The sequence below is a fragment of the Physeter macrocephalus genome, chromosome 6 (assembly GCF_002837175.3).
Source record: "Physeter macrocephalus isolate SW-GA chromosome 6, ASM283717v5, whole genome shotgun sequence".
Lineage (NCBI taxonomy): Eukaryota > Metazoa > Chordata > Mammalia > Artiodactyla > Physeteridae > Physeter > Physeter macrocephalus.
Genome location: NC_041219.1, coordinates 47,271,840 through 47,285,079, shown reverse-complemented (window position 1 = coordinate 47,285,079; position 13,240 = coordinate 47,271,840). Strand labels below are relative to the sequence as shown.

At 44.5% G+C, this 13,240-nt stretch overlaps 1 protein-coding gene and 1 long non-coding RNA gene across 3 annotated transcripts in view; one reads left to right on the top strand and one right to left on the bottom strand.

Moving 5' to 3' along the window:
- Positions 1 to 600: 600 nt before the first annotated feature.
- On the bottom strand, positions 601 to 3,778 carry LOC114486384 (uncharacterized). Of its 2 annotated transcripts, XR_003680026.2 has the most exons (4): positions 3,631 to 3,778; positions 2,973 to 3,161; positions 2,576 to 2,835; positions 601 to 760 (listed from the first exon to the last, which is right to left on the bottom strand). It is a non-coding gene; the product is annotated as an uncharacterized lncRNA (long non-coding RNA). The 2 variants fall into 2 exon arrangements; XR_008617520.1 differs by having other exon boundaries at positions 2,973 to 3,778.
- A 241-nt stretch (positions 3,779 to 4,019) lies between these two features.
- Positions 4,020 to 13,240, top strand: part of EFCAB6 (EF-hand calcium binding domain 6) — a 239,175-nt gene continuing 229,954 nt past the window's right edge. The window contains exon 1 of the mRNA XM_028490698.1: positions 4,020 to 4,088. The gene's annotated coding sequence lies outside the window, so the exon portion shown is untranslated. The remainder of the gene's footprint in view (positions 4,089 to 13,240) is intronic.

The window sequence follows — 13,240 nt, the reverse complement described above, 5'->3', positions numbered from 1 at the left end:
AATGAGCATGGCTGTGAGTGTCCAATAAAAGCTAATTTAATCCTGTGATGTATCTACAAATGATAAGAGTTATTCCAGGAATTCGAAGTAATTTCAACATTAAAAATTCACCACACTAATAGAATAAAGGAGAACCACCAAAGGATCATTTCAATAAATGTAGAAAAAAGTGTGATAAAATTCAACACTTGTTTAAAATAAAATTTCTTAGTGAACCAGGCCTAGAAGGAAACCTTTATCTGTTGTACCTACAAGTAAACAAAACCCTAAAGCCAACGGCGTATTTTATGGTGAAATACTGAAAGCTTAGAAATGAGACAAAGATGTCTGTGGTCACCACTACGATTTAGCACTATGCTGGAGACCCCGGTCAGTGCACTATATCAAGAAAAACACATAACATATTAGAATTAGAGAAATAAAACTCATAATTTGCATATCACAATATTGTGTAACTTGAAAATACAAGAAGCTTATTGCTAATTAGAATTTATAAGTGAAAGTCACTCAGTGTAAAGTCAATATACAAAATCAATTGTATTTGTACATACCAGCAACACATGACTAGAAAAGGAATTTTACAAAATCAATACGCTTCATTACAATTATGTGCCCATTACAATCCAAGTGCCCATCAACGGATGAATGGATAAACAACAGGTATTTCCCTTGTTTTTTATTTTCTGTGCTTCCCGATGCTTTGACGTCTTGGGGTCTTGCTAACACTGGAGTGACTGCTCTTCCCAGGGTTAGCCAACTCCTACAGATAATAAAGGACTTGCTGAAATTATTCAAACTAACCAAAGCTAAGCCCGCTGAACGTTCACTGCCTTGCTTTTCCTCCGGAAGCCACAATAAAGGCTCTGCCTATGTTCTCTCCTCATAAGACAGGGTGGGGCCGGTGAGGTTGGAGTGAATGGATGAATGAGATCACAGGGCACATATTCTGGCGTTAGAACGACAAGAGTTGCTGCAGCACTAGACGTGAGGGAGGAAGCAATGATCGTTAAGGGACTGAGTGGTACCATTTATTGAAACGGGTCAGAGTGAGGGAGGTCGGCAGATCAAGGGCTATGTGGATGGCTGAAGTCCAGGTGGTCTTTGATACATACCAGTGGAGGGGGTCAAGGCTGGCAGTAAGTATAAGAGGACCACCTAGGTCAGAGTCAGAGGGACCCTCATGTCCAAAGGCCATACAGAGGAGGAAAATCACCAGTGAGGCCTAAGAATGGAGTAGCTGGTGATTCAGGATGAGGCCCAGGACCATGTGATATTATAGTAGCCGATAAGAGTGAGTTTCAGGTAGGAAGGAGTGATTAACTGTGTTGAGTGCTACTAAGAGGTCAAGTAAGGTAAAGTCAAGTATAGAAATATTTATGAAAATTGACCAGGTGTCAGGGAATAATAGAGCCATGCCTCTGTTAAGACTGATCAAGAGTTAACAGCAACTGAAAGAGAGACAGCATGTGCAGACGACTCTCCTGAGAAGTGGGTTAAAGGGGAGAAGAGAAATGGGGTGGAAACTAGAAAAGAATCTTTTTTTGTTAAAGATGTGGGACACTAGAACATGTTTCAACAGGGAAGGAGGGAAGAAAAGATAGACAGAAACACAGAGAATGAATGAATGAATGAATGAATGAATGAGATTGTTGGCTATTATGACAGAGAGGCAATAACTTAAGCCACCAGTCCCCAACCTTTTTGGCACCAGGGACCGGTTTCGTGGAAGACAATTTTTCCATGGACCAGGGTGGGGAAGGGGGCGGATGGTTTCCGGATGATTCAAGTGCATTACATTTATTGTGCACTCTATTTCTGTTATTAGTACATTGTAATATATAATGAAATAATTATACAACCCACCATAATGCAGAATCAGTGGGAGCCCTGAGCTTGTTTTCCTGCAACTAGATGGTCCCGCCCTGCTGTGCAGCCCGGTTTCCTAGCTGGGGTTAGGGACTCCTAGCCTAAGCCCTTTTGGTCTCAGGACCAAGCCTCAGGATTCATTTACACTCTTGAAAAGTACTGAGGGTCCCCCAAAGCTTCTGCTTTTTTGTGAGTTATATCTATCACTATTTACCATACTAGATAGTGAAACTGATAAAAAAAATTTAAATACTTGTTTACTAATTCATTTAAAATAACAACAAACCCATCACATATTAACATTCTAATGAACAATTATGTTTTCCAAAATATAAAGAATTAGTGAAAAGACAGGAAGTTTATATTTTTAAAAATCTCTTTAATATCTGGCTTAACAGAAGACAGCTGGATTCTCCTATCTTCTTTTGCATTCAATCTGTTGCAACGTCACACATCATGTAGCTTCTGGGAAACCCTACCGTACACTTACGAGAAAATAAGACTGAAAATGCAAGTAACATCTTACTATTACTCTGAAGATAGTTTTGACAATTATGGACTCTCTGAAAGGGTCTCAGGACACCCAGGGGTTCCCAGACCACACGTGGAGAACTGCTGACCTAGGCAGTGAAGTCCAAGAGATGGCAAATGGTAATGGGGTTTAGGACGCAAGTGGCGGAAGTAGCCTCTGTGAAAAGCAACCCTTTACCTTTTGGAACAAGAGCAGAAGAGATGAGTGCCAAAGCAGTTGTGAGGCAACCATGTGTTCCCTTCCTCTTCTATTTTTTTGGCCACACCGTGAGGCATGTGGGATCTTAGTTTGCTGACCAGGGATTGAACCCGTGCCCCCTGAGTGGAAGTGCAGAGTCTTCACCACTGGACCACCAGGGAAGTCCCATCTGTTCCCTTCTTATGGACTGGTTTTCCCAGTGGGACCTGAGGTGAGGTCATTCACTCAGTGCAGGAGGTCTGAGGAGAGAGAGGACATGAATTTACTCTCTTGATGAGTAGAAAAACTCGCTTACCAGTGACGGACAGTCAGACTGCCAAGAGGGACCATAAAACATCCTTCTCCGGGGCACTCAGCAGGCCACCCTGTAACTTACCTGCTGACAGAAACGTGTGGTGGGGATTCCTCGGCAAGGCTGAGCCTCTGGGCCACTGCTTCTCTCTCACCGTGAGTGGTATGGCAGGGTGATGAAGGGCAGGACGTGGGACCTAGCCTGCCTGGGTTCTAATCCTGGTCTGCCGTTGACTAGCTGTCCTTGGACCCTCTCTGTGCCTCAGTTTCCTATCTGTAAAACGGGAATAACTATAGTACCTACCTCATAGGGCTGTTATGAAGATAAAAGGGTAAATGACATGTAAAGTACTTAGCTGGGTGCCTGATAAGGGACGTGCTCCCGAAGGGCCAGCAACAACTACTGTCATTGCCACTATTATTATCAAAATGACTCACTGAGCGTCCACTCAGCCTGCGAGCGTGGGTAAGAATTGGCTTACCTGATGACTATCTACTTAACTATCTACGTGTGGCCCTGAGCAGGCTGCGGATACAGGGGTGGGCAGAGCAACCTTGTCCTGCCTTCACCAGGTCTCCTGAAGGAGGCCAGCAGGACACAACCAGACACACCAATTAATGCAACAATCACAATCGCCCTAAGTGCTAACATGTAGAAAGGGCGTAGCAAGTGGTTGCGGCTTTAGATACATTCCTCCCTTCATTCTGATACCAGGTCCTGAGTGGGTAAGCTCGGTTCTTACAGGTGGGGAGTCTGTTTCGCAGGAAGGGACTGGCTTCCGTGTGGCCACGCAGCTCGAATCGGTTCTGTGAGACCCGTCCGACAGCTCGCAGGAAGCCCACGTTAACAGAAACGCACTTCCACGGCGCCAGCCACCAGAACTCGGACCGGGTTCCCGCGCCCGGGGGAAAGGATTTCCGGAGGAAGTTCCCTCTGCGGGGGCGGAGCCACCGGCAGGCTTGGGCACGCCCCTCCGTCCCCCAATTCCGTATAGTCGACTTGGCCAATCGGAGCTCCGCTTCTTGCCAGGGGCGGAAACTTGTTCTCCAATCAGAGAGCGCCATCGGCGCTCGGGCAACAGCGTCCTAGAGACGCCGAGTGGGCTGGGCTTCTGCGGCCTGGGGCCTTGGGGTCCACGCTTAGAAGTGCGTCGGCGCTCAGAAGGGGCCCCGCGAGGCGGAGGGTTGAGAAGGGGACGGGGTAAGACGGCGCGGCCTCGGCGAGCGCGCGCGAGCCCGGGGGAGCTGAGGAGGGCCCGGGCGGGCAGCTCTGGGGGTCTCACAGCCCCGGGACGCGGAGCGTCCCCTCCCCGTCCGTGGCATAGGGCTGGTGACCCGTTTACTCGTTCCACACATGTGTGTGGCGCGCCTGCCTGTGCCAGGAGCCGTTGTCGGCTCTGGGGCTACTGCAGTGAATAGTACCGTCTTATCTGCGTGGGGAAAACCGACTATAAGCAACGTGGAAGATGGCAAATCTGCCTCCCTGCATCTCTGAGGGTTACATCGCTCCAGTTTACAAAATGCTTCATGTCCCTTATTTCATCCGTCCCCACAGCAGTCTTTCGAATATTTTAAACTCCGCCTTATAGATGAGGCCTTGAACTCCACGGGGTGAAGGGGGTTGTCCCCACATCACACAACCGGAAGTTGCAGAGCCAGAATTCATACGCAGCACTTATGTCTCATGTCACAATCTCTGGTCTTTCTGGAACATTCTTCTTCCTCAGGCCGCACGAGTTATCCCTGCCTCTCTCAGAAATGTTGTTTGGAAGCACTCTGAAATTTCAGAGGTTCTTTAACACTGTTGGTTAAATCACCCCATACTTCCTTTTCCTTCTCTCCTGAAAATCTTTGCCTTTCAGGATGCCTTGCCCCTGTTAAGAGGACTCTTACTTCACTTTCAAGAGGAGTAATTTAATAATGTTTCTTAAGTTGTATGTGCCCCTAAATGAGTAGACTTACAGAAATGCTGTAAAGACTTTTTTTTGACTTTCACGTCCTGCCGTTCCTTCATCTCTTTCTTTTATCCGTTGTCTTCAATTCAACATTTACTTGGCTAAGTTCTGGGGAGTCGGAAGTGAATCAAGCAAGGATTTTGATTTTCCGTGAACATATTTGTTTCCCATTCAGCCTTACTGGAAGCTTTAGGAGGGCAAGGATTTATTTCAGCTACCTGTGCTCTCCCTTTCCCTATACCATCAGTTTAGTTGTTGGCTCATGGCAGGTGCTTGTAGATATTTGTCAAGAAATGCTTACATGAGACTTTAAATTTGCTGTCCATTTTGTCTTCCGTTTCCCTGACCTTTTCCAGCTGTCCACCTCTTCCTGTGCAGAGATCTCTACAGCGCCCCTGCTGTGACCCCTGCAGCTGAGTGGCACATGGAAACAGAACCAGCTCCTCAGGAGTCCGGTGCCCGCCCAGAGCAGGGATCCAGTGGGAGGCCATTGGCTGTTAACCAGACAGTTGCTTTAATAAAGCCTCTTTACAGGTATCGAGTGAATGTTTAAGGTTAGTTGATGATGATAGTCACTGAAGTTTTTCTTGGATGACTCCTTCCCCTGCCACGATTGAAAAACAAGCTGTACAATACAGATGAGAAGGTGTGAGTGAGGCAAGAAGCTGACAGTCGCTTTCTTCCTTTAAATACCACTAGCGAGCTGACCTTTTTGTACAGCATACTTATCGAAGAATATACCCCAGGTCTAGGCTTGTGCAACTATGTAGGTTGAATTCTTGTACTAGTTAAATATTAATTCACCTTCAACGCAGTGCTATCTAGGATATCCACGCCATTTAGGAGAGGAGATGGAAAGGGAAGGAGCATTTGAGAAAACTCGGTGAATAGAGATAACATATGAACACGATGCACTTCCAGCACGAAAGAGCTTCGTTTTCCACTTTTTTCTCCGGTTTCAATCTTGTACTGCTATTTTGTTTAATTTGTTTCAGGCGCGATTGTTATCTTTTCATATGTTTTTCTGCAGTTTGACTATTTCTACTACCACTTCTCCTCCTGGGTAATACTTATTGAGCACTTACCGTGTTCCAGGCGCACTTTGGGACCTCACATTACCGTTTTAATTTAGTGCTCACTTCCTGCCTATGAAAAAGTACAGTTATTATTCCCATTTCATAGATAAGGCAGCAGGGATGCAGAGAAGCTAAGGGACAACAGAGCTGATAGATGGTGACGCGTGGCTTCTGCGTCAGGACTGCCTGGTGACAGAGGCTGTGTTCTTTTCTTTGTTTTTGTTTTTTGGGCCCTCCGTGTGGCCTGCGGGATCTTAGTTCCCTGACCAGGGATTGAACCTGGGCCCTCGGCAGTGAAAGTGCAGAGTCCTAACCACCAGCCTCCAGGGAACTCCCAGAGCCTGTGTTCTTGACCAGTGCTCTTACACTCTCAGATACGTGTGTACTCCAAAAGTCCCACTGGGCTTCGAGGTGACTTGTAAAAATATGTACAATATGGTAAAATAGGAAAGTAACTTCAGGAGGAAAGAGAATACTCAGATCATCTGTAATGGCTAATACAGTCGGGCTGCAAATTTAGCTGTGAGCTTCTTTTTTTTTTTTCCATTGAATGAAAGATTCTTTAAATTCTATAGTGCTTTATAGTTTTCAAAAGTTTCACACACATGATTTCATATAATCCCATAATAACCCCTTTTTTCCCCTCGCCTCTATATTGCCCCTCCCCCCTTCCGTCTCCCCACTGGTAACCGCTAGTTTGTTCTCGATATTTGTGAGTCTGCTTCATTTTTGTTTTATTAGCTGTGAGCTTCTTGAACCCAGGAGAAGAAAATTTAAAAGAAGAAAAAAAGAAAGAAATTGAATTCCTTTTGTCCAGGCAAATAAGGCATTTTAGTTCCTTTGGAAAAAAAGGAAAGCATTTCTAATGCCTCCATCTAAAGGACATCTCTCCTGGGGCTCGTAACCAAGCCCTGGATGGCCGGCTTTACTACAGAGTGACCAGGGTGTAGGCTCAGTGTCCTCACTATTAAGGGAGAGCATGTGTATGATTGTATTTGCGTAGGATTTTTGAAATGAAAATTTTTTGAATAGTAGTAATTTTCAGGAGCACCTTCTGAATTTTGTTTTTTTCCTGGGAATTTGTAGATGGTCTTCTCCTGGACCCTGGGTTGGTCCCAGTCATTTGTTTACTTAACAGTTATTTATGGAGCACCTGCTGTATGCCAGGCCCTGTCTAGGCATTGAGGACCCTGCAGTGATGGCCAGCTCACTGTCCCGATACGCCCGGTGCCTCCACCCTGTCGTCTTCTCCCGCTGGAGTGTTTCTGGACAGACTTTGGTTTGCCTTTCTTTCTTGTCCTGTGAAACCCGGAGACGACCCTCAACACCTTACACCGTAACGGTCTCCCTGCCTTTGACCCTGGGCTCTGGCTGATTCATGTTTCTGTGCCTTCCCAGGACCCAAAGTTAATGACAACTGTCCAGGAGTGAGCACAGCCTGCTGTGTGTCAGGCTCTTTAGATACATTACCTGAGTCCTGTCACAGCCTTCAGAGTGTGGCACCGAACCGTCGTGTGTCACTTGCCCCTCGAGAACCTGGTGGAAGCCATGTATCCTCTCTCTAGAGAAATCACCTCACACACACTTCGGCATTTAATCTCTGAGTTTGAAGATCTAAAAATGCACACATGTGTGCCTTGTCCCTAGATTCCAAGTTATGGATAACGTGCTTTAAAGAGAGATATTATCTCCATTTTGCAGTTCAGGAAACTGGGTAAGGAGGAGGTTAATTAACTTGGAAGTTTGCATGGTAGATAGTGGAACCAGTTTGACTCCATGTCTTCTTGACTCCAAACCCTTTATTTTTTCCACTGTCCGAAAGTAAAGACGCTCAGTAAATGAGGGAGTGAGTGTATGGAAGGTCTAAAAAGGGAGCTTTAAAGTGTATGTGCCCCAAAATATGACAAAACATCCATTTGATATCAGAACAGACAAGGAGAAGATTTTTCTCAAGTATTTGGATTTAACTGCCAAAATTTTTTGTGTTGCTTGCAACTTTTTCCAGTTTTGTCAAGTGATAATTTTCCCCCCATGATACGAGTTCCAACAGTTTTTGCTTCTGATGCCATTTCTGTTTGGCTATGCACATTTCTTACTGTCGTGTTGAATTATGTTTTCTCTGGATGCCAAGGCAGATGGATGGCACTTTTGTTATGATTCTGATATAAATAGCATCTGTTAGAAACTGGACATCAATACCTATCTGGCAAGTAAAACAAATATATCAGTGGAATAGCCTTCTAATCATGTTTTTGCCTGTGGTTAATAAGTGCATCTGATGGTCTGTGACTCGGTGCTTGTTTGGGGGGCATTGGTTTTATTATCCTTGCTATTTTCTACCTTACCATACAAGTGTTTTTTTTTTTAAATAAATTTATTTATTTATTTTTGGCTGTGTTGGGTCTTTGTTGCTGCATGCAGGCTTTCCCTAGTTGGGGTGAGCGGGGGCTACTCTTCCTTGCTGTGCGTGGACTTCTCACTGCGGTGGCCTCTCCTGTTGCGGAGCACAGGCTCTAGGCACGCAGGCTTCAGTAGTTGTGGCGCGTGTGCTCAGTAGTTGTGGCTCGCGGGCTCTGGAGTGCAGGCTCAGCAGTTGTGGCGCACGGGCGCAGTTGCTCCGCAGCACGTGGGATCTTCCCGGACCAGGGCTTGAACCCGTGGTCCCTGCATTGGCAGGCGGACTCTCAACTACTGCGCCACCAGGGAAATCCCACCATACAAGTTTTGATATAATCGTATTTATTAATTCTCTTTATGTAGAAAACCTAAACTGAAGATGGTGCAAAGCCAGGGGTGACCTAAAGAGCTCATCACAGTGCCTCGCTCATGCTCAGAACATTGCTTGGCTTTCAAGATCAAGGGTAAAATTAGCCCACGCTCCTTACCCTTGCAGTGTTAGGTGTTGATAACTGTGGTCCATTGAGAACAAAGATTAATAGAGTGCTTCCTGCGTGCCAGGCCCCATGGTAGGTGCTGAGTACAGGAAGATGATGAGTGCAGCTGATTCTCTCCACTGGAAGAGCTCACTGACTAACTAGCAGGGCCCACAGATAAACAGCCAAGAGAAAAGTCTGGAAGCAGAGAATCAAAGTGAAGATAGACGTGGGACTAGAGGGATGGACTGGAAGGTATTAATACTTTATTCTTGACGTGCTTTGGCCCCTAGCAAGGTAATGGAAATATGGGTGCCTTTGACCTTTTTGTCCTTTTCTTTTCTTTTTTAAAAAATATTTATTTATTTATTTGGCTGTTCTGGGTCTTAGTTGCGGCATGCAGGATCTTTAGTTGCGGCATGCGGGCTTCTTTAGTTGCAGCATGCGGAATCTAGTTCCCTGATCAGGGATCGAACCTGGCCCCCCTGCATTGGGAGAGTGGAGTCTCAACCACTGGACCACCAGGGAAGTCCCTGTCCTTTTCTTTATTAAATAAAACAATTGGCAAAGCAAAACTATAAGATCAAGTTGTCTGTAAAGGCATGATTAGTTTTTTTAAATTTTTATTTATTTAATTTTATTATTTTTAATTGAAGTGTAGTTGATTAACAATGTTGTGTTAGTTTCAGGTACAGCAAAGTGATTCAGTTACACATATATATGTATATTCTTTTTCAGCTTCTTTTTTAAAAAATAAATTTATTTATTTATTTATTTATTTTTGTCTACGTTGGGTCTTCGTTGTTGCGTGCGGGGTTTCTCTAGTTGCGGCAAGCAGTGGCTACTCTTCATTGCAGCGCGCAGGCTTCTCATTGCGGTGGCTTCTCTTGTTGTGGAGCACGGGCTCTAGGTGCGCAGACTTCGGTAGTTGTGGCACGTGGGCTCAGTAGTTGTGGCGCACGGGCTTAGTTGCTCTGCAGCGTGTGGGATCTTCCCAGACCAGGGCTCGAGCCCATGTCTCCTGCATTGGCAGGTGTATTCTTAACCACTGCACCACCAGGGAAGTCCTCAGATTTTTTTTTTTTTTTTTGCGGTACGCGGGCCTCTCACTGTTGTGGCCCCTCCCATTGCAGAGCACAGGCTCCGGACGCGCCGGCTCAGCAGCCGTGGCTCCTGCATCGGCAGGTGGACTCTCAACCACTGCGCCACCAGGGAAGCCCCCCAGATTCTTTTCTATTATAGGTTATTACAAGATATTGAATATAGTTCCCTGTGCTATACAGTAGGAACTTGTTGTTTATTTTATATATAGTAGTTTGTATTTGCTAATCTCAAACTCCTAATTTATCCCTCCCCCATTTCCCCTTTGGTAACCATAAGTTTGTTTTTTTTATGTCTGTTTTGAGTCTATTTCTGTTTTGTAAATAAGTTTGTGTCATTTTTTAAAGATTCCACATAAAAGTGATATCATATGCAGATTCTTTTCTATTATAGGTTATTACAAGATATTGAATATAGTTCCCTGTGCTATACAGTAGGAACTTGTTGTTTATTTTATATATAGTAGTTTGTATTTGCTAATCTCAAACTCCTAATTTATCCCTCCCCCATTTCCCCTTTGGTAACCATAAGTTTGTTTTTTTTATGTCTGTTTTGAGTCTATTTCTGTTTTGTAAATAAGTTTGTGTCATTTTTTAAAGATTCCACATAAAAGTGATATCATATGCTATTTGTCTTCCTGTCTTTCTTTGACTTCACTTAGTATGATAATCTCTAGGTCCATCCATGTTGCTGCAAATGGCATAATTTCATTCTTTTTTATGGCTGAGTAGTATTCCATTGTATACATATATGTACCACATCTTCTTTATCCATTCATCTGTCGATGGGCATTTCCATGTCTTGGCTGTTGTAAATAGTGCAGCAGTAAACATTGGGGTGCATGTGTCTCTTTGAATTAGAGTTTTCGACCTTTCCAGATATAAGGCATGATTAGTTTTAAGGAGGATAGGAAGGCCTCATGAAGGAGGGGCTCTACCCTTAGTCTTGAAAGATGAATTGGGGTGTGGTGGAAGAGGAGGAAAAAGCATGAACCCATATACTCAGAGGTGAGGGACCCCGTGGTATGTTCATTCAGTTTCTGTGTAAAAATGCAGCAGGCCTGGAGCTGTGGTGTCTGGAAGAGTCTCCTGGGGCCAGGTTATTAATGATGTGAATGATCTTACATCCTACAGTTAGGAGTTTGATTTCAGTCTGTATACCCTGGAGAAGTGGTGCAAGTACATGTTTTTGGTTGTTTTTTTTTTTGAATTAAAAACAATGTAGATTCACAAAAAAGTTGCAGAATCAGTACAGAGAGTTCCCGTGTGCCCCCAGCTTCCCCCAGTGGTAACGTCTTACAGAATAACCATAGCACACTTAGCAAACCAGGACACTGTCTTTGCTACAGTGCCAGTAACAAATAGAGACTTTATTCAGATTTCACCAGTTTTGACAGGCACTCATTTTATTTCTTGGTGCATAGTCCTGTGAAATTTTAACACGTGTGTAGTTTTGCCTTGCACGTTTTTTAAGCCAGGGAGTAATGTAACTGTATCTGTGCTTTAGAAAGATAAATCCTGGCAGCAGAGGAGGATGGAGCAGAAAGGAGTTGGAGACCTGGGTGCATCTAAGGGGCTCTTTCTGGAGTCCAGATGGGTGAGGACGAACGGGGGCAGTGACGTGAGGGACGGAGAGGGCAGGGGGTCGATGGAAGAGGTGTTGTCCAAGTAACATTGACGGCACTTGCTGACTGCTTAGAAGGAGCGCCGGCGGCCAGAGTCGTGGAGAAAGAAGCAGGCCTTTAAAAGCAGGCCTTAAAGTGACACCATTAAGGACTCTGGTCTTAGTTTTCTAAGGGCAATAGGAAGCAATTGGAGTTTTTAAAGCAAGGAAGTAACGCGAGGAGATCAGTATTTTAAAATGATTGTTCTGGCTGATGTGAGGAAGATGGAGGGAACCACAGTGGTGTGTGTGTGAGATTGTGGTGTGTGTGTGTGGCTGTGGTGTGGTGTGTGTGTGATGATTAAGTCTCAAATGCACAGAGCTAATTATAGTCACATGCTGAACTTGCCACCCCAAAGTCAGCCTCACTAAGCCAAAGGCCTTTATTCAGTGCTGCATGTAGTAAAGCATACTTTATATTGCTCCAGCTCAATATGCTGACACAAACTTCTATTGTGTTTATTCCCACTAAAAATCTCTTAATCATACGAAGTTGTACCATATGCTGTTTTGGTAATCCAAAGGTGGTCAAATATTGGCAATCTCATATGGTTCAATCTGATATATTGTCCTTTAATTGTGTAATGAGATGGAGAAATTTTTCTTTTAGAAGTCAATGTATGAATTCCTCATAGAAGTGTCTTGAGCTTGTTGGGAATTTACTTTGATAAGCCAGCTTGAAGTAGGCAGATCCTTTCCAAGAATGGGTGACAAGATTTCTAATGGAGAATCAGTTTGCACTTGAGGTGAAGCAGAATGAGGTAACAGGATGCTTACATAGAGTGAAAACTCTGGAAATGAGTGGAAGGCACTAGGAGACTTAGCACTTCCTCAAGATGATGAAAATAGATGTTTGAGGCAAACTTATCTAGATCTCAAGGATAAAGGAAGCTTCTGCTGGTATCCAAGATACTACGGTTCCATGTATTTCTTGAACAGTCAGCATCCTGAGTGAGGAACCAAAGTGTGTTTACTCATAGGGTACTGGTAGGCATTCATTAAAAGTTAACTGTCGAACAACCATCCCAATTAGACTGTCAGCATTTTGCTGGATGTCACATATCTAAATTTTCTGTAGTGCCTTGAGCATGTGTTAGAAACTTACAAAGCATTAATTTAAAAAGCTTAGATTCTGATAGACTGACAATCAGCTTCAAGGCTGGTAAAGATCATCTACGAAGATATGTAAATTAACCTTTGTTCCAGGGAAAATGAAATCATAAACTAATAAACTGGTCATGTAACAGAAGGGTGCCATGCTTACTGATAAACATATTGGGCAGTAGCAAGATTCAGGCCCTGGGCTGTCCATCTACTATGTCATTTAAAGTACAGACTAATGCTAAGTGTAGGCAGCCTTGTTCCACAGTTGTGTGAGTGATTTCCAAGTTCTCTACCTGAGTGTGTGTGTGTGTGTGTGTGTGGTGTGTGTGGTGTGCATGTGGTGTGTGCGTGTGGTGTGCGTGTGGTGTGTGTGTGTGTGGTATGTGTGTGTGGTGTGCGTGTGGTGTGTGTGGTGTGTGTGTGTGGTGTGCATGTGGTATATGTGTGTGGTGTGTGTGTGGTATGTGTGTGTGGTGTGTGTGGTGTGTGTGTGGTGTGTGTGGTGGTGTATGTGGTGTGCATGTGGTATATGTGTGTGGTGTGTGTGGTGTGTGTGTGGTGTGCGTGTGGTGTGTGTGGTGT